The sequence below is a fragment of the Stegodyphus dumicola genome, chromosome 1 (genome assembly GCF_044657685.1).
Source record: "Stegodyphus dumicola isolate Sdum_Otavi_A_Nest chromosome 1, ASM4465768v1".
Lineage (NCBI taxonomy): Eukaryota > Metazoa > Arthropoda > Arachnida > Araneae > Eresidae > Stegodyphus > Stegodyphus dumicola.
The window spans coordinates 211,874,456-211,894,103 of NC_140768.1; the positions used below are offsets into that span (position 1 = coordinate 211,874,456).

At 33.4% G+C, this 19,648-nt stretch overlaps 1 protein-coding gene across 6 annotated transcripts in view; it reads right to left on the minus strand.

Moving 5' to 3' along the window:
• Positions 1 to 19,648, minus strand: part of LOC118190737 (uncharacterized) — a 272,297-nt gene that overhangs the window by 148,026 nt on the left and 104,623 nt on the right. For 4 of the 6 annotated variants that reach the window (XM_035361504.2, XM_035361502.2, XM_085825162.1 and 1 more), the window contains one exon: positions 18,843 to 19,036. The exons of 1 other annotated variant lie outside the window; for it this stretch is intronic. The gene's annotated coding sequence lies outside the window, so the exon portion shown is untranslated. Of the gene's footprint in view, positions 1 to 12,200; positions 12,323 to 18,842; positions 19,037 to 19,648 lie in introns of all 6 variants that reach the window. One more of the 6 variants, XM_085825149.1, reaches the window with a different exon arrangement.

Here is a 19,648-nt window from a genome sequence, read left to right on the forward strand (position 1 = left end):
TAGATAAAATAATATAAAACAACTAAAGAATTTGTTTAGATTCAACTTGAAGGTACAAAACTAAAGTAATTTAAAAAATAAGCTTCCGTGCCTTGTGGCTGGATAGTCACAGTGACTCAAAGCATTTACAATTAAAAGATTAAATTTAAAGCCTAACTGCATGGTTGTCCTCCTCCGCAACGAATAACTAAATTTTCAATCAAAGACAAACCCGCTAACTAGTAAAAATAGAGCAATAACACAAGTGTTTCACCACTTCGGGCTGAGGCTTTCAACCTTCTCTCATAAAATTTTGCTCTTGATTTAAAATCCACCTATTTACACATTCTGGTGATGTAGACAAAAAAGAAGTATAAAAAATATTTTTAACTTAAAAAAATAACGTATCAGTTAAAATAGACCTTACAAATTAACTAATAAGTCACCCTATTTGGATTGGGAAATAATTTTGCATTTCGTTGCTTATACTTCTTAAGCCACCTTTTATCCTTTATCTTATCATTATGTTTTACCACAATGAAATCATTTGATAATCCACTTTTATGTTACATAAAATTTGGATTAAATTAGGGAGAAGAGTATCGATTAGAACAATGTATTACTCAATAAACATTGTTTATAAAACAATGAAGATTGCCTCTTTTAATACTGCAATTTCCCATCAATAAGAATCATTTTAAATTAGGTAAAAATGCAAGCTTTGTTTGGTGCAGATCAGGGCTTCTTAAACGTTTTTCAATCGCGACCCCGCATATTAAATATCAAATAAAGATATAAAAATAAATATCCTCCCGTAAATAATTTACTTCTTTGGTAAACTATATACATATAAGAAGAAGTACTTTAGGATTTATTTTAAGTAAACAAAAATTAAAGAAACTTCTATTGAGACAGATGTGCTCGTTTTCTGCTGCATAAGAAATTAAATGTTGGTGAGATATTTTAACACTGCTGGACATAAAGCATCTTCAGCATGTTTCAGCATTGAACTATGTTTGGTTTTAATTAGCGTAAAAGATGAAAGAGTAATTTTACAAAAATATATGGTACTGAATGAGAGAAGACTATTTAATGCCATTTCAGAAATAATGAGAAATCTATTTCGAACTTCGATCCAGAATAAATCAAGGATTTTTGAGAAAACTCAAGTTTTAGGTTTGATTCACTAGATAGCTTTACAAATTCCTTTCGCACTTTATGTAACACGTAATTAATCTCATTAATATAAATTAATATAATGTCTTTATAAGCATAATCTCATCAATGTCCATTAATGTAACTCCATTAAAATTCTTATGAATGCAATTTCTTTAAGTTCAAATATCGAATTGAATTTTCGTGATGCCAAAATTTTGATTTGCGACTCCATTTGGAGTCACAACCCATAGTTTAAGAAATACTGGTGTACATTTTCAATAAAACTCAATAAATATCGATTTCGAAGGCAATCAGACACTTCCTCTTCTTCAGGAGGAAAAAATGTTTTGCACCTGATGTCTGATCGCCCTTGGAATCCTTCGAAATTTTCTCAAACTTTAAGCCAAACAATGACTACTTTTTTGTCTAATTTTAAATTTCATACTTGTTTAACCTTCTTTTTCATTAAGATTAATATTTAACATAAAAGTATTAGAAACAAAACAAAGCAAAATTTCGGAATAAAATATTATAAATAGGTAGCTTATTGATTTTTGCCATATGTCTTTAGCATGTGATACCAATAAAACTGCATTTCTGAAATCATAATAGTTGGTGCGTTTATAACCTTGAACTTAATTAGAATCCTACCAAAATCGAAGAGCAAATCATAAAATTGCTTTTAATGATAGAAACAAACTATATCTGAAATAAGTTTGTAAAATAATCGACAAAAGCTTGTTTAGATTTATCATTACTATTTATGCGCAAAACATGAATCAAAACATTAGATCGTACCTTTACATACATACTATAAAACATTAGTCTGAATGATTGTAACAAAAACTGAACTGAATAACTTAAAAACCAAACTCAAGATTATTATATTAAATAGAATCTATCACTTTATTTTGATAACACTCTGCTTTAAATGTAATTACATAAATATATTTCGAAAATTCGGAAATGGCCGAAGTTCGACCAGTTTATATCATTTTAACACTGTTCCTTCGTGACGTTCTAGTAATTATTCTTGTACATGTAAATACATGTGTTTATTTAATTGTATTGCTGTTTTAATCATTTTGTAGAGTTATATATATATATATATATGTACGCAATCAATTTTAAGCAATAATTTTGCGTATTTTTTAAACGAATTTGTGGCTACTTATCATGTTTTAAATGTTTATTTTTATTTCGTGAATTATGTTGCAGATATTCTGATTCTGAATCGATAAAAGTTTGAATTGTAAAGATATCTCAAGTGAAAGCTGATACATATTGGCAGAAACCTTCTTATCGGGTTTTGACGCAACTCTTTTTGCCAATTTGGAGAAATTCCAAAAGCTTCCGGAAAACGCATTTTTGGAGTCTAGAAGCAATTTAGCTAAACGTTTCCAGGAAGTTCTTAAGCAACGCTGTCTATGCATCGGTTATGGTCGAGCTTGAGTCAGTCAGATCATTTGCTCAGTTCAGAGTCTGGAAATTACATGGAGTTCCTAGTCGTTGATTCTGCTTTAGAATTTTATATGTGAGTGATCTTGGGGATCTGCGATAGTCTTCGTGCATTAAGGGCAATTTACTTTATATCTTTTGTTCTCCTTAAGTATATCTGATTACCTTGCTGCACAAACTGTGATTTCTCTCAATAAAGTCTTAGATTCTTTCTTCAGATCGGACGTAATTATTAAATCGTTCTTTACGAAACCCGTTGCATATAAAATTATTTACATATAACCAAATTTAGTTTAACTTTTTCTTCATGTGCTTCTCTAAAAGAGAAGGAGTTTAATTTAATCTAAATCTTTCCCCTTTTGGACAAGTAGATCTAATTTAAATCTTTCCCTTTTAGAAGATTTAAATTTAAATTTTTCAAAAAAAAAGGAAACATGCTTGCGTTAAATGCCTCTGGTTTCTTAATTTTGGCAATAAAAGGTAAAGAAAGAAGGCCTTCGGTTGCCAGCAAACTTTTTTTCATGTTGCTATTTTTCTAATTCTAGAGTTAAGGAAAGATACAGGATTTACGTTAAAGACCCTTCGATCAGCCACGGACCTCTCGAATATGCACCGAGGGTGCAGACCTCTACACCACAAAAACATGCCAAGAAGGCGGCATAAATACCTTATATACTCCCCCTTTTAAAGGGTGACTGGGGATTAGATGACCCAATCGCCAAATCCTCGTCATCCACCACCTTTTTAGTTCGGGCGCCACTGTAGAGACATTAGGTAATTTCGAAGCAGGAGACTTGAAAAAATGAGAAATGCTCTCGCCGGGAATCGAACCGCGGTGCTCTCGAATACGCGCTGAGCGTGCAGACCACTAAACCACGAAGGCTGGAGAAATACCTTATATGCTAACTTCTGGGGATTAAATTAGGAAATAGTTTCAAGAATAACCTTAGATTAAATATTTTATCCCTCCTATTAGTAATTGCCTTCGTGGTGTTAGCACACTCGGCGCGTATTCGAGAAGTCTAAGTTCGAGTCCCGGCTAGGGCATTGCTCCTTTTTCATGTACTCCTGCTTCAAAAATAACTTAATGGCTCTACAGAATAAAGTATAAAAATTCGTCTATGATTATTTCAGAAATTCTACAAATCTAATGTCATTTATATTTCCAGCCCAAGTGGTAATAGTTTTATGTTCGTTGTATACTTAAGGACACAAATCTTACATAATATATGTTTATGTGTGATATTAATATATATTTTTTTGCTAGATATAAGCTATACGTGCTTTAGTTGTAGCATTTACTGCTATAACAAACTCCGACTGAAGCCGAATTTAAAAGAGATATACAATTACATGCTTAGAAAAATGTATGTAATGTCCTAGCTTTGAGCCATATCGCTAATCACAAACATGAGTATTAAAGTGATCATAAATAAATTTTGCTTTTCTTTTTTCCTGATTCGCTAAGAAAAATTCCGTAAAATAATTATTAATCATTATTTGAATAACCAGGATTTTAAATATAAAATGAGATTAAGTGCACTTATACAACCTATCCTTTAACAAACACGTTTAACGTCAGGAATTTTAACGTTAGGAATGCTTTCATTTGTTACTGCAGAATGAAACGGAACCTAGATATATAATTTCTGATTATGAATTTTGATGGATACATCTGAGAAGTTTCAATATTTTAGTGCTTGTGTTTCTTAGTCTTTGAAAATAAATTTATATTTCGTTGAAAGGCAAATTACTAATACTTTCTAATTTGTGTCGCCTGCATATATTAATAACTCATAAACAACTCCAAATACTTTACTGTACTTGCTCTGTATCAATTTAACAAATAACATGTAAACAAATCAAAGTTATTTTAACCTGTTTCCAAAAATGATACTTTTGTTATTCAATATTTTTGAACGAAATTCAGAAATCAAGCATGAATACGAAAGTATATAAGGATATAAAACATATAGCTGATTACATTCGCCAAAGACAACAGTCCATTAAAGCAGCTAAAAATACGGATTTAAGTGACCAAAATAAAATCTTTTCGTTATTGAATTTAACACCCCCGTTTTGCCAATCTACGTATCCTAGAAAAAAGACAATGCGAACATTGTAAGGCCAGTTTTTAATTCAGCCATAGCTGTGGACAAATTACTAGACTAAAACAATAAAGTTCACAGTTTTGTAAACACATTAGTTTAGAAACAACATTACTACCATAAATCAACATTATTTGAAGGACATGTTCTTGCTACATTTCTAAAGTGACAACTTTTAATAAATTAACTAGCGGGCTGCAGCCAAAGCAAAGTTTATAAGTTCTAGACACATTAAAAAGAAAACGTATAAAAGCATTTCAATATGAATAAAATCATTTCATTCTTTCCAAGCAACAACCAATTCGTATTTTTTTTTTTTTTTTTTTTTTTTTTTTTTTTGTTGCCAAACCACGAAAGAAAACCTTTTGACACTTCAGGTATCCGTATGACATTATGATCTAAATTTAATGTAATATAACAACTTTTTCTCAATACCAATGAAAGAAAGAATTAACTTGGTAAATAACATATAGTATCAATTATCCTAATCCGAAACGAAAAACTTTCCAACAGCAGCTATTTAATTAAGATGCCGACATTAACGAAGTATTTTCGACTTACAATGGCGTCACATGCAATCGCGTGCTTTCTTCACCTTCAGAATATGACCTTTTATAATAATAATACGAGTATATATAATGTTTGGCAATGCTGTTATTATTTCATATTTTGTAAAACTTACCAATTTTGTATTAACAAACTTTACGATTTGAAAGCGAGCAGTGGCAACACTTCTCGAAATAAAGCAGACTTGTATCTGTAACGTGCGAGATTGTTGCCACTGGGAAAAATGAGCAGAAAATTAGCGTTTTTAGAGTTTTTAAATTAGATCTCGGCTGAAAATCTCGGAGAAAAACATTTAATAATAGACTGAGAGCTTTCAGGTCCAGAAGAAAGGTCAAAACTAATTAGCGACGTCTAAAAGGCGATATAGTTATGCCAAAAAGCTTAAAGAAGAGATACTGAAGAGTAATAAGATAAAGAAGGGATACTGAAGGTAAATAAAATATTCAGTAGTATTTTATTACATGGTTATTATTTAATTTCGTTTTGCTGCCTTTAATTTTAGTTCTATTTAAATTCTTATAATGGTTGCATATTTCCTTGATAAACGAATAGGGAAACTAGGACTAAATTGTTTTTGGGTGTGTCTTAATAATGAAATGATCTCTTTATTAATAAAAGAACACCAGAAAGAATTTATCTTTGAAGTACATTGATTTCAATAGATGAGAACACACCAACGGCAGAGCAGTAAAATCGCAGAGCACTGGTAGTGCCGACCTGGGTTCAATTCCAGGAAAACAGGTTGGCTGCATGGACATTTTCGTGAATTTCTCCTTGTGTAACGTATATGTGAGCCAGTATCCCTTAGAATGTCTTCCACGAAGGCATTCCTTCCCTTAGGCAGATAACCCTTGCATGTTTTGACATAATCAAATAAGCCAAACCAACAGATGCAAAGCATTCAACGTCAGCAATGGTTTGCGTGTTTCTTTGATTATCTTATGATGTTACGTGGCTCCAACTTGTCAGCAACAGTAGTAGTGACTGCTATGAACTGTAAATTATACAAACTCGTAAGAAGGGTTTAAATCCCTTTTTATTTCACTTTAGAAATCACAGTTGCGTTCATTTGAAGCGCACAAACTAAGCCGACCCGGCGGTTAAACCAAATAGAAAAGTACAACTAAAAATAAATGATAGGATGAATAAATAACGAAGTCACTATCTACGAGGCTCTATAATCGTAACTAACTTAACCACGTTCTAAGATACAGCTGAGATTCAGCAAAGTTTCTGATTAAGAATTTGAAAGATTCAACGAACTGTCGAAATAGGCACACAGGCCGAAACGCGCGGTTCTTAAACTTTCTACCAAGCAACCTTCACGCTCGTGATTCAAGAAGCACACTTACAATCTCATTTCCCTTCTATTTAACTCAATTTACTTCTGCTAAAATTTGAATACTCTGCGCGTTCTACTAATTTTTTACATACTCTGGCATTGGCAATTCTAGGGGAAAGTAAAGGCTTGACAAGAAAGATAGCATAAAATTTAAATAAATGTTAATTAAAATAAATATAAACCCTACAATCTAAATATGAAAAAGCACATACAAGAGTATCTGCTAAGAGGAGAGGTTTTCATAGAGGATTTTCTAAGGGAAATTGGCCCATATTTATGTTTCACATGAGAAAATCTGCGAAAACACTTATGTACCAAGCTAATTCGTCGAATATGAGGCTCGGATCAAACTACCTATCTTCAGCGGTCTTAACTACTCGGCCAGTAGTGGCCTCAGGGTAGGCGCCAGCATTTTCGGTGCCCTAAGTGATCACTACAGCTTTGCTTTGCTTAACTTCAACACATTAATAATTAAAAACGAAATATAACTGCGGTTTCTAAAAACAACGTAGCTGGCGCCATAGGCCTATGCTTGAAGATGGTCTTAAGTGGATCTCATCAGATATAATCTGGAACGTTATTAACAATGACGGTCTAAGAAAATTACACTTGAAGGATTATATAGGATGAAGGATTATATATTGAAGGATTATATAGTCCTAATTATAAGGAACTGTGACATAAGAACAATATACCATATTTCATATGTGATTTCAAAACAGGTTTTGTATTCTGAAAAATTAGCTTTTCAAGCATGATGGTGCAGCATGTCATAAAGCGAAAAATGCTTCTAATTTTTTAGCTAAAAGTAACGGAGTGCCCAGGAAATAGTTAAAATATGAATCAATCCGAAAATATCTGCTGTAAAAATAACATAAAGCAAAACAGAATAACAAAATAGTCGAGCTTAAGCATTATTTCACCAAGTTTTGGCTATTAAAAGTTTTCAATTTCTGAATTGAACAGATATCTGAAATTATCATAATGCTCAGCAAAACAAACGTTTTCCATACTACGCCATCATATTATCGTCATTACATTATTTTTTTGTAATTTTTAAAATATTTCTTTTGAGTCGAATAATATATCCACGTCTGCTAATGCTTTCAGAAGAAACATTTTCTCGTTATTATATTACTAGAATAACATGTAACACAATCTAATAGAATTATGAAACAAGATTTAATTATTTTAAACTGCATCGAAATCGTAATGCCATTTCAAAGTGCGGATAAGAAGAAGAAATATGTCGCAGCAACGAAATAAAATCCGGCCATGTACTTGACACAAAATCTAATCACATTTTAATCAAAACAAGAATAAGCTATTGTTTTGCATATTTCTCTGGGAAGTATTTCTGTTTATAACATAAGGAACCACAAATCAGGAGAGAACAATAATGCGTTGGGTCATCTAGCTTCTAAAGCGTCACATTTCAGTGATTTCAGTCAGTGATATTTAAGAAAATTTCATCATAAATTTTTGCATCTACGGTTTCAATAGATTAAGAAAGAACATATTTAAAATCGTTTGCTCTATAGCTTATTGTATGGTAAACAGAATTTTGAGATGTTCAATCCAAAAGATGAAATTTAAAAAAAAATCGGAGCATTACTTTAAAGCAATTAACCTAACAATCTTTACTACATTAAGACTTCATAACGTAATAAACACTTATACACTCAAAAATTATGAAATGCTAAAATATACTATCTAAATTATGTTAAAAGTTGAAAAGTTGTCTTCTTTAGGGATAACACCAGAAATATCTGATTATGTAATTTTACATTACCTGCATTTTCTTTAAGAATTTTTAATTACCATTTATACATTAATCTTCACAGAACTCTACTGCGTTTTGTGATTATCATAGACAGCAAAATATCAATCTCTGTTATTTTCTTTTAGTATCTACATACAATTTATTCGAGAAAATAGAATTGCTTTTGTGTCGGCATGCATAGACGTAATTAATTTAATTTCATATATCTGAAAGGAACCTGATTATTCTTGTATAAAAGAGAAAAATCTTGATCTATTTTCCGAGAATTTTAAGTTTAATCCTCTGAAAATTTCTGAAAGTTTTTTATTTTTATTTTTATAAATGTTTATTAACACGATACTTCAACAGATGCAATATATCTTCTTTAAACGACCATCTCTGTGAGCCTTCAGTTTCTAAGTCTTTCTAAAATTTTTCCTCTTCTGAGGATAAGTCCACTCCAAATATATGACACTCAATCCAGACGTGTGTCTCTGTTCTCAGAAATAATGTTCAAAAATAGTCGTCGTAGAAAGGTGGTCGCTACAAGAGGATTCATTGTGATTGGTTATTTTCTCTTTCAAATTACGTTCTTTTGCTCCTTCGGAATTACGCTCCTTCGTCAAAGTATTTTTTGACAAAATTTAACCTTATAAGGTATTTCTCCGGCCTTCTTAGCATGTTTTCGTAGTTATAGTGGTCAGCACGCTCGACGCATATTCGAGAGGTCCGTAGTTCGAGTCCCTGGGACGGCATTTCTCATTTTTCATATACTGTTGCTTCAAAATAACCTAACGACAGTGTCGCCCGAACTAGAAAAGGTGGTAGATGATGATGCTCCACCACACCAGGATTTGGCGTCTGGGTCCCCTAATCCCCAGTCTCCCTTTAAAAGAGGAAGTATATAAGGTATTTCTTCCGCCTTCTTGGCATGCCTTTGTGGTGTAGTGGTCAGCACGCTCGCCGCGTATTCGAGAGTTTTGTGTTTCGAGTCCAGGCGAGGGCATTGCTCATTTTTCTCGTCTTCTGCTTCCAAAAAAATGCCTTATGTCTCTACAAATTATGCTGTGTCTCTTTCTGTTTTTTTCTAATTTAAAATTTTACAGTTGGTTACATTGCTCTATCATCTAAGTAGTTTTTATTGTTTGTTTGTTTTTTGTTATGCCACGTTGGTTTTGTAAGCACAAGAAATTCTTTCTGCTCAACAATTAAAGTTCTTAATAAAAGTGACACCCTTGTCACGTTTCTGTTTGGTTAAGAAAACATAACGATAATTCACTTAGTACTTTAAGAGTCTCGACTTAATGTATACCTCCCAACAGACTGAGATGCTATATACTAAAGGGGGATGTTATTTTAAAATCTGAGATTGCTCAACACGTTTAGTAAAATGGGGTTTATTCTGCATTTTCGCGACAAGTAATATGATTATTTGCAAATCTGCACATCTAATTTAGTTGTGCATAATTCCTCCAGTTCAGCGAAAGAATACCCAAAGGCAAGAAAAAATGTCACTGGCCTCTTTTTCTGTTTGAATCGTTCCGCCAACTTTGCTACCCGCAAGGAAGATATGAAGCATCTCCTAAACGTTTGTAAAACGTATCTCTCAGCACGGTGAATGGTACAAAACATGAAAAAAGAAAAACTTCAAAGGTAACTTCTTTTTGCTTTCACCATATCTGCCTATCTCATTATTAAACCTCTTTTTTTAACATTTCGAAAACTCGTGGATGAAATAGGAAATACAAGAAGAAGGCGTAGGAGGATTGTTTCAAGTAGCGTCATGCACTTTGTTTTTTCCTTTGAAAATAGGCTTAATGTCATTCAAAGGGCGGACAACAGGAAAGCTAAAAACTGAGGATTGTGTTATTTTTTGCATTTGGCGCTAGTATTTGGCAAGTCTGAAATGTGATATCGTACTAAAATTGACATAATGATATAGGTTTAATATATTCTCTCAAATATATGTCATTGTGCTGTGGTTGAATGCTTTATCTTTAGACAAATTTAACAACCTTTATATTTAGAATCTTTCTTGCTTCATTATTATAGATAGTACTATTTAAATACTAAGAATAGGATAGTATCTGTTGAAAACTGGTTCGGTGCTAGTTACAATCAGCCTATTTCTGTAGTTGTTTTACAGAATAAGTCGTGCATTGTGATTTTTTGGTGGAATACTTACTTAAGAAAGGATGCATTGTATAATAACTTTAAATGAAGCAACAAGAATAATCTGAAAAAGAGCAAATGGTTTCACGCACGTATTCCCATACCAAAGTGCATATAACAATAAAGCTATAATATGAAATTCCTTCTAGAATATTTCAGAAAGAATTATACCATTTATGCTTTTGCAGTAATTCATTTTAAAAATAAGATATAAAATATAAAGCGGAATATTAGTATTAGCCTAACGCTTATTATTACTCAGTCCTTCTAGCCGGCATAAGCCGGTCATATGACTAAAAGGAGGCCCGCCCAATCCAAAAAATAAATAAATAAAAATAAAAATAAAAGTAGATCTAGTTCTCAATTCCAATAGTCTTTTTATTCATATTAATAATTTTCATTATAGCATTCCCTAGCATATCTTCTTGTCTTTCCATTTTTTAATTCAAATCTTGCACACTGAAATGATCCATACTTTGCCCTCACACTCCCTGTCCGCACACAGTCCTCGACAAAGTGAACTGCATCTCCGTAAGAAGTACATATTTTGCATAAGCAGTTCTCCTGTAGGTGGAATCTGTTTAGATAGGCGAAAAACCTAACATGATTGGTAATTATTTGGCATTCATAATAATCACTTTTTATACGTATACGTCTTAAATAATTAATATTTTTTCAGATGTCTCCCACCTATCTTTCCATTGTTTCAACTAATGATGTTTCATAATGGTAATAGCCTTTTTCCTTGAGTCTTGAACATCATGACAAAAGGCTCCCTTCCCCAGGGCAGCCTCTTTGGCCAGTGCATCGGCCCTCTCATTACCACACACTTCAGAGTGCATTTTAACTCAGTGCAGGTATAATCTATGTTTTCTTCCAAGTTTTCTATATAAACATTTGATTTCATTCATAAGCTCATTGTTCTGAGTCGGGCGGGTTATTGTTATGAGTGTTTGCGCCAGCAGGGCAAACAAAGCGTCCGAATATAGATTAATTGAATCTCGCAAATGTGAGTCATTCCATTGGAAGGTTTCTTTTAGAGAATAAATTTCTGCCTGGTATACAGAATTAATAGTTTTCATATTTACTTTTTTAGAATCAATCTCTACACCATAAAAAAGTACCACTAAGGCACCGCTGACACACCCCTCATATCCCGAGCCATCAGTATAAATTTCAATCTCTGCATCAATTCGAATATCTCTATAAAGTGGAATTCCGAATACATTTCGAGGGTGAATACCATTATTTTGTATCTGCTCAAAAGCGCTACTACGAAGATCCGTATTTTCATACGTAATACAAGAATTAGGTCCATGTCTAAACAAAAATTTATCATAATAAATTTTGTAACTTAGCGAGAGAGGCGGTACACCAACCAACACGCAGATCACCTTAGACAAGACTGTACGGAAACATCTGTTAATAGCAAGTAATCAAGTCCTCTGCAAAGAATCAAGTTTTTGGAAGCAGAATATATATTACTAAATGAAGCGTCAAAAATTACATTTTAAAACTATCAAGCAAATGCTTAATTACTGAAAGCACTAAATTAAAAATAACGCAGAAATTCTGATTTGATCAGCAGATGATTTTCTTTATCTAAGGACGTTTAAATACCAGAGCAAAAAAAAACACGAAAATTTAACTCTACCTTAGGCAGGATTAGAACGACGAATCTTCAAATTGCTAGCTAGATGTGCTACAGCTTACACCATGACAGGATGCAAGAGAGAACGCTATAATTCTTCATATCCACACCGATTTTAAGGGCCACTGAAAAAAGCAAGACAACCAGTCGATTAAATTAAGTCGTGGGGAATTACCATTCACCATACTTCAGCTTTGACATCACAATGCAGACTATTACAGCTTTCGGGGGGGGAATACATGAAACATTAACTGTGACCTCGCTGCGAATTGAAACACGGATTTTCCAATGCTACCTGGATATACTACCACATTGCGTTACGACAGCATGCAAGAGGGATGGTGATTAATAACACTTTAGTAATCTAAGATAATTCATTAGCATTTTATTACGATAAGCATTCATTTCCATAAATTAACTATGAATATTTACTGCGCATGCGAATAAGAAATTTCGTTGCAAAAACCCTTAAAGAAATTCAGAAAAAAATATATTTATACTCAAAATATTTTGCACTTTTAAAATGGGAACTTTAATTGTACTGACACTCCTCCTCTTACGACAACTGCTTTGTTACTCTGTTATGACGACAACATGGGATGGCATTTACGTCCACTTATAAAGTTGGAAATATACATATCATAACGCTTAACCTATCGAAGGTAGCTTGCAGTAATCTGAGTGTGTTTAAAGGGTGTTATGTATTTTTTATATTTCCTTTGAATTATCTAAGCCTAATCATTCAATATAAAGGCCCTGATTAATAAACGCAGAGATCAGTTTAGAATATAGTTTGGTTCTTCTCGCACAATTACCAATAGTACTACACTGAATGTGTAATGTGTAACTTCAATAAGAGGTTTGTATAAAGCTCAGTAATCTACTCTGCCGTGATTTCGAAAAATCGTCATTTTTAGCCTAAAGTCGGTGCCGTCTAACTTACAGGTATTCCAATGTAAAAATTTCACCCCTCAGAAAAATTAAAAGTCACTTTAAATGGTTGATTAACAATTTATCTAAATTTAGGTTTATGGTGCAAATAAAGTAACCTGAATAACTAAGGTACGTACAGAAAGACCACAACAAAGCAGCCTTCGAACAAAAGCTCGTAGTCTCCAAAATTATCCTGACTTGGTTGAAGTCTCCGTATATAAGTAATAAAGTCTGAGACTAATCACAAGATCAGAGTGTAAAAGGACTTAAACTAGTTTACAGTATGAGTTAGTTGGATCCGTGTGAGAACGAAAAGCAGATATCTGTAAGCATGATACAAAAGTATTTGAAGAAACAACTGAAATCCGCATATCGTAATATTATCAAATGATTTCTTTTCAGAATAGATCGATTTCTTACCTTCAAAGTAGAGTTATTTACTGGCTCTGAAATGGTTCACACCAAAGGTTTCTTCTCGAAAGTTTCGACATTTCGAACACGGATATGTAACGTTTAATTTTACCTATATCTTTATAGAGATATTATGTATTTATTTTTAAGCAGACAATATGAAAAATATGCAACGCCTTCTCCGGGAATCGAACCGCGGACCTCTGGAATACGCGCCCAGCGTGCAGACCACTACACCACGAAGGCATGCCAAGAAGGGGGGAGAAATACCTTATACCTTTACTATCGTTTTGAAAAAGGTGTTTGCAAATGACAGAAAACTTTCAGTTACTTGGTTATACAAGCAGTAAGAGGAATATTACATTTATACTCATATAGGAGGGAAGAAAAGGCATGTAAGTATTTAAAAAAAATCCTTTACAAACCAGTTCACTATCGGTGCCATGTATGTCTCAAAAAATGTTCAGATAGCAATCCAGTTCATGCAGTGAGAGTGCAGCAATTCTCTTATAAAATGTGGCGATAGCTTTTCCAACTATGTTTCTTAGTTTCTGAAAAATGGGTGACAAAAGGCACACAAGGAAAAGAGCGCTCATTTATATAAGGGTGTTTCAATAAGTATGTTTCGCTTCTTCCAACGTGTTCTACCAGTTCTAAAAAAAGACCAGCATTTCTGAGAATATAAATATATATTAATCTTAAAAATTACCCGTGTAAGACAACCGACTACCTCCACAGAACACCCTAATCATGTGGAACCATGAAAAGATTTTATTATATTTTATATTTGACTGGGTCAAACATCCCAAGGTTGGAAACCTTTTCCTTCTTTAAATTTTCAAATAGGAACGCTGGCTAGGAATGTAAGTTTAACACTTCTTATCCATTTGAAACTTTACAGTATCAACGAATAATCACCATATTTATTACATCAATTATATTCTTAACAGATAAGAAAATGTTTGGACTCTCATGTAATAGAAATCCATCATAACGTGTCTTATTTTTTCAAAACAGGTACTAATTCTATTTTCGAAAAAACATAATTGCAAATCATTTAAGAGAACCAAGTACATGTCCTAAAACGGAAATTCTGTATATTTATAACTGCATAAAAGTTTTCGAAAAATATGAAGACTGGTCGTTTTAACGCACTCGTCCAAGGTTAGTTAAACTTCATTTGAGCTATAATTACGGACCGCATTATTTCAACCAAATTTGGTTTAGAGGCTTCAGATTATCAACGCTTCAAAATCACTTTATGAGTAAATGCTTATGTTCCATACCTCTTACAGATTTCTGCAATGGCTGTATGAGTTAGTGTGTGTATATCTATAATAAAGCAAATTAGAGCAAGAACTTTTAATTTCAGAGAGGCCAGCTTTAAAACTCTCCACCCTCTATTCAAAAGCAAGCATAAATCCCAACCAACAGTTTTATTGCAATAGTAGAGGTTTTTTTCGTGGGACGCGCAGTAAAATAACATACAAGTTCTGACACAGGGAAGGAAAAAAAGGCTTACGTAGCGTGATTTGTGACGTGAATGGTGCATGAATTAGAGCATGAACGCTTTGAACGTCACCCTCCGTTAAACTCACGTCAAAAGGGACGTGTCAAGAGAGGTCAAGAGCTCTGTACCTGTGTCGTTTTGGTCACTGATGTTTACGCCTAAAGGTAAAGGCGCAATAGGTGGTTCTTGGAAAAGAGAATATTAAAAGAAGTGTTAGTGTTTTAAAAAGAGGAAAAAATTAACATCAATGAGTGTTGTAATTTTTTTCCAGTATTCAGCAATTAATAACCTAGAAAACGAAGCATTGTATGAGTAGCAAACGCCAACAACACAGGAAATGAAACTCACTAAGATGGTGGAAAATTCCTGAATTTTTTTAGATTTGAATTGTTTGGTGTTTTTAGTTTTTCTTCTTAATTTTATATTTGCAGATTCTAGTGTAAACTTAAGTCTTACTGACATAAACATAGTTTGCTAACACAGATTCGGATAAGATAGTTATAAGTTATTTTCTCCCTCCTTTCTGCATGCCTTCGTGGTGTAACGGTAGCACACTCGCCGCGTATTCGAGAGCTCCAGGTTCGAGTCTCGGCGAGGGTATTGTACATTTTTCAAGTCACCCGTATCAAAAACACCTAATGACTCTACAATGGCGCCCGAACTAAAAGATGATTTTTCACCACCAGGATTTGGCGATTGGGTCACTAATCCCCAATCACCATTTAAAAGGGGAAGTATATAAGGTATTTTCTCCCTCCTTTCCGCATGCCTTCGTGGTGTAACGGTAGCACCCTCGGCGCGTATTCCACAGGTCCAGGTTGGAGTCCCGGTCAGGATATTTCGCATTTTTCAAGTCTTCCGTATCAAAAATAAGTCTCTACAGTGGCGCCCGAACTAAAAGGTGGTGGATAATGATTCTTCACCAACAGCGACTGGGTTCACTAATTTCCAGTCACCCTTTAAAAGGGGGAGTATGTAAGGTATTTTCTCCCTCTTTTCTGCATGCCTTCGTGGTGTAACGGTAGCACATAGCACACTCGGCGCATTTTCGAGAGATCCAGGTGCGAGTCCCGCCGAAGTCACTGTACATTTTTCACACCTCCCGTATCAAAAATACCTAATGACTCTACATAATATAATAAATACATGCATTTAGGTTAAGGAATTCCATTCGAATAAATTTCAAATTACGTTTGTTTTCGGTTTAAGATATGTATACTTTCAGAAACTATTGCAAAATTTTAATTTCTCAAAACATATAAAAAATATGTTTATATTGCAATAATATAAACATATTGTTGCAGATATGCATAAAAAATAAAGCAATTTCAAAAAAGCAGCAGCCAGAAATAAAGTAATCTCTTATTATTAATCCATAATAATATCAGACAAACAGCAGAAAATACGCAGTTACTAAAATAACAGAAAATTTGAAAAATGTTCTTTACTTTACACAAAATAATTTTAATTATACATGATATGATATGCATTGCTCTTCAGGTGAACTTTTTGAAATTATTGTTGAAAATTATGAAATCTTTTTTTAGTCACTTTCCTAAAACTAGTTGTTGAAAAACCTGGTTCTTCCTATAAAATACTAAAGCTTTGTGTCTCAAAATACGTTTTGGGCTTATTTTTTAGTTAGTTTAATGGTAGTTCTAAATCTATTACTGTAATGTGAAGCAAAACATCATATTACATCCCTTGTTGTTTTGGGCTTATTTTTTAGTTAGTTTAATGGTAGTTTAATGGTAGCACGCTGGGCCTAATATTACAGATATCCGTGGTGGTAGATGATGATTTCTCCCCACTCAGGATCTGGCGATTAGGTATGCACGCTGAGCACATAATTGAGAGTTCCGCAGTTCGAATCCCGGCGAAGGCGTAGCTAACTTTTCATCTTTCCTGCTTTCAAAAAATACCTAATGTTTCTACAGGTTAACTAATTAATACACAGACTACTCATTTTCAGTGGCAGGATTTCAGTCATACTAATATTATTCATTAAGGAACGGCAGCAATTAGGAAAAAAAAGCATTACTCTTCGAAATATAATAGCTTACATAAAACGAATTCAATGGGTGAATCTGAATGTATTTACTTGCCAATTTACATTATGATAAAAATTAAAGTGAAAAGAAAATTTTAAAAGTACATACACATGCTCTAGAGAGTCCTTTGTATTTTTTCACATAATAAGCCTTCTTACTAGTTTGTGCACAGTTTGTTGTTTCTCATAGTTGAGTTGAATATTTGGTGGTTTTAATTTTTTTAAGATTCTACTAGTCGTTTAACATAGGTATACTAAAGATCATCTGTTAGGCGAAAGGATTCATATAAATTACAGGAAATTTTTGTTTTGTACTAACATTTAAAAAATTCATTTTAAATAAAATTTTAAACTAGACGTCTAGGATAAAATAAAGTATTATATATTTTCGGCTGTTCAGAAAATTTGTATATGTAAAAAACTAAACGGAAAGCATAAAGCTGTCTCTCAACTAAATTGTAGTAATATAAAACCATTAGACAGCTATTAATTTCAGCAATTCATTTAAATGTTAAACTGGACATAAATGCTTCAATCATCAACAGCATAATTAATATTAATGCCTCCAAAACGGGATAGTAGTTAGGGATTCTGGCTACTATACCGAAAGGCCCGTGCTCGAATCCCGGAGAAGGCATGTGTTTTTGTAAATGTATAGTGTCTCTGCGGCATGGGGGCACTCTAAACCTATGGCGAGCCGGAAGTTCTCTGTTGTGGACTGGTGATAGGGAAAGACAAGTGGGACACCCTTCCGGGTCAAAATTGAGGTGGAATTGGGCAAACTCGTACTGTCACCTACATGATGACTACCTTGCCATGATGAATTTCGTGGGCTTATTCTGATAAGGTCAGACAAGTGAGATTAGTCGCAACAACGATAACAATATTAGTAAAGAACAATTTGAAAAACTGTGTAGTACTATGTTGTTAGTGCTGTTTGATGTGCTCAGTTAAAAATAAGACTGTTGGCTCAATATAATTCCTTATATGCCTCAATATGCTCAAAATTACAATTCAAAAGTTATCTAGATTAATAAGTAGTAAAATTCTGTCCTGCTGCATTCTTTTTTAATTTTGTATATTCAAACTGAAGTCTTAAATAAGTTATAATATTTTGGCTGTTTAAGAAAGTGTTATCGTTATTTATAGCCTCGATGATAACACTTTGCACAATGTTTTACGAAAACGTAATACTGAAGCTTATTTTTAAGAAAGAAAGCTTTTGACGAATTCTTCACAAAACTTTTCAGCCTACATTTTTATTTTGTCTTTTGTAATTAAAATGCTTCGACAAGCATTAGAAAGCAGTTGAATTGGTTTGAACTACTTAATTCGCCCAAAGATATAAAGACATTCATTAAGAAGCTACGGCTGCAAGCTAACATTCTTTGCCTGAAAGATACATGGCCAACTTGTGGGAAAACAAATAAAGTTTTTTTTAAAAATGTTTTCAATGATGAAAGAATTGCATTCCTTCATCTAGGCATTCATATTGAACCCACTAACACCCCAACCATAAACGCCTCACAATCAATAACCATGGCAATTATTTCCAAGCAACCGCTTCCGGGTTTGGTGAATTATGAATAATTAGCCCCTCTTAAATTTCCCGCATTTGCTCTAACACTTCCCCCTCCCTTATACAGCAACGGAATAATGGTGCCACAACAGCGTGATAAAAGCTCCCACTAAAAACAATTCCTTAGGAGGGAATGATGCGTAGAAGAGAAGGATCATTCACCTGGGGAAGGTGGCTTCCTTTCCTTTGAACCAAGTCACCTACACCACTGCCATTTTAACTTTTTCGCTCTTATCTTCTTATCGGAAGTTTCGCCGCTTTCCTTTTTATACACCGGTGCATTGTACGAGAAACGTGAACATCGAGTAAAGGAAGATAGCCAGCTGGGAGTGTTTACTTTTTGATGAAACGTCTGCCTAAAAAAAAGAAAAAGTTAAATTAGCCGGCGATCCAATTCTTACATCTTACTCAATTTTATTCGTAACATATTTCTTGAAAACTAGTATTACACTTACATAACTCTTTTAAATGTAGTTAAGTATATAAAATACCCAAAATGCATTATAATACAAACCGACTAAAAGAAAAGGTGAGTTTCTATGAACACTAATAACTTCAACTTCTTACTAGTACCATCTAGACCAGCGTTTTTTAAACTGTGGGTCACGAGGATAAATGAGGTACCAAAGCGAAGTGTTTGGATCACGAAACTTTAATTTTAAATGTCTTCATCTAAACAAATTACATAAATGAGAATTTTAACGAATATTATATTATTAATGAATATTATATTAATTTACATTAATGACATTAATCCTCAGCCATTATCAAGTTGAAAAGGAACTTCATCGAGTGACTCTAAATTTGAGATTCTGCACAAATCCTTGACAATACAAGATCTGAGCTAGAACTGAATTTCCCACAATTTTCTCAAAAGGCGTTGAATGCCATTCAACACCACATACTTATGTAAAATGACTCTTTCCAGGTTAAATGCTTATTAAAATTCCAAACGTCGTTCAACGCTG